Genomic DNA, 2679 nt, shown 5'->3' with positions numbered 1-2679 from the left:
TTTTTTTTTTTTTTTTTTGGAGACAGGTTTTGTTCTGTTGCAGGGGCTGGAGTGCAGTGGCACCATCTTTGTTCACTGCAACCTCCACCTCCCAGATTCAAGCGATTCTCCCACCTTACCCTCCCAAGTAACTGGGTTTACAGGTCTAAGCTGCCGTGACCAGCTAACTTTTATATTTTTTTGTAGTGATGGGGTTTTACCATGTTGCTCAGGCTGGTCCTGAACTCCTGGGCTCAAGGAGTAGTAGTCCCAGCTACTCGGGTGGCTCAGATGTAGGGATAATCTGAGCTCAGGGAGGATGAGCATATAGCAAGTCATGATCACACCACTGCATTCCAGCCTGGGTGACAGAGTAAAACCCTGTCTCAAAAAACAACAACAAATCATGATGGTGCATGCCTATAGTCTGAGCTTCTCTGGAAGCTGAGGAGAGGAGATCACTTGAGGCCAGGAATTTGAGGCTGCAGTGAGTTCTGACCACACCACTGCACTCTAGCCTGAATGACAGGAACTCTGTCTTCAGAAATAAAAATAAAGTTCCAGCGTGGTGGCTCACGCCTGTAATCCCAGCACTTTGGGAGGCTGAGGCAGGTGGATCACCTGAGGTCGAGAGTTCGAGACCAACCTGACCAACAAGGAGAAACTTTGCCTCTACTAAAAATACAAAAATTGGCCAGGCGGGGTGGCACATGCCTGTAATCCCAGTTACTCAGGAGTGTGAGGCAGGAGAATTGCTTGAACCCGGGAGGCAGAGGTTGCAGTGAGCTGAGATTGTGCCATTGCACTCCAGCCTGGGCAACAAGAGTGAGACTCTGTCTCAAAAATAATAATAATAATAATAATAATAATAATAAAAAATAAATGAAGAGTCCAGTAACTACTAGTATCATTTGGTGCCACTGCCTTGATTCATACTAGGGAGTTTTACCTACCATTGTTTTCAGTGCAAATATCAACATAGTAAAAAAGTCACAGTGTCTCAGTATTATTATGAAAATAATTTTTTTTTTTTGTGGCAGAGTCTCCCTCTGTCACCCAGGCTGGAGTGCAATGGCACACTCTTGGCTCATGACAACTTCTGCCTCCCGGGTTCCAAGCGATTCTCCTGCCTCAGCCTCCCAAGTAACTGGGATTACAGGCGCGCCACACCACGCCTGACTAATTTTTGTATTTTTGGTAGAGACAGGGTTTTCACCATGTTGGTCAGGCTGGTCTTGAACTCCTGACCTAGTGATCCACCCACCTCGGCCTCCCAAAGTGCTGGGATTACAGACGTGAGCCACTGCACCCGGCCATGAAAATAATTTTGACCTTGCTTTGTACACCATTGCTCTAGACCATAAGCATCTGAGTATATAGACCAGTCTTATTTATCTCTGCTGTCAGCACCATTTGGCATACTTTCTGGAATAAAGTAGGTACTCAGTAAATGCTTCTTAATAAAGTACTTGATGCTCCAGAATTGCCTGTAGTTACCAGACCCTAACAACAAAAATTTCTGGCCAGGCATAATGGCTCACACCTGTAATCCTAACACTTTGGGGGACTGAGGCAGATGGATAACTTGAGCTCAGGAGATCAAGACCTGCTGGGGCAACGTAAGAAAACCTTGCCTCTACAAAAATTACAAAAACTAGCTGGGTGTGGTGGCATGTACCTGTAGTCCCAGCAACTTGGGAAGCTGAGGCAGGAGGATTGTTTTAGCCTGGGAGGCTGAGGCTGCAGTGAGCCATGACTATTACCACTGCATTCCAGTCTGGGTAACAAGAGTAAGACTGTCTCTTAAAAGAAACAAAAGGAAAAATTCCACTCACACTGTTCTGATCTCAGACACTAAGTGAAAGGCAATCTGTCTTACACAAGGAGTTTGGAGATCATACGTGGGTCTGCCACAAACTAGCTGTCTCAGTTTTCTCAACTGCAAACTGGTAAGTATGAACTGGATAAATTCTGACCTCTTTTAGGTCTGAATTTCTTTTTTATTAATTAGCCTAGTGGAGTAAACGAAAATGACATAATCATCTGAAACACTGAACTTTTTCAAAAGCCTGTCAGCGCAGTTGGTACCAAAACAGTAAATGGAAATATTCAGGCCAGGAGAGATGGCTCATGCCTGTAATCCCAGCATTTTGGGAGGCCGAGGTGGGTGGATCACTTGAGATCAGGAGTTCGAGGCCAACCTGGCCAACATGTGAAACCTCATCTGAACTAAAATTAAAAAATTAAAAAAAAAAAATTAGCCAGGTGTGGTGGCAGACACCTGTAATCCCAACTACTAGGGAGGCTGAGGCAGGAGAACTGTTTGAACCTGGGAGGCAGGGGTTGCAGTAAGCAGAGATCATGCCACTACACTTCAGCCTGGGCAACAGAGAGAGACTCAAAAAAAAGAAAATATTCATACGACATGGAAAAAAAATTATTATAGAACTAGTAGGCATCTATTACTCCAAAAAAATTTTTTTGTTGTTGTTTTTCTTTGAGACAGGGTCTCGCCCTTTCCCCTAGTCTGGAGGGCAGTGGCACAATCACAGGGGTTTCACCATGTTAGCCAAGCTGATCTTCAATGCCTGACCTTGGGTGACTCAACTGCCTCAGCCTTCCAAAGTGCTGGGATTACAGGTGTGAGCCACCACACCTGGCCTGCATCAGCTCTTTTTACCAACTTTTTTTTTTTTTTTT

Source organism: Cebus imitator, unplaced genomic scaffold (genome assembly GCF_001604975.1).
Source record: "Cebus imitator isolate Cc_AM_T3 unplaced genomic scaffold, Cebus_imitator-1.0 Scaffold69, whole genome shotgun sequence".
NCBI lineage: Eukaryota > Metazoa > Chordata > Mammalia > Primates > Cebidae > Cebus > Cebus imitator.
This window is presented reverse-complemented; position numbering follows the sequence as displayed.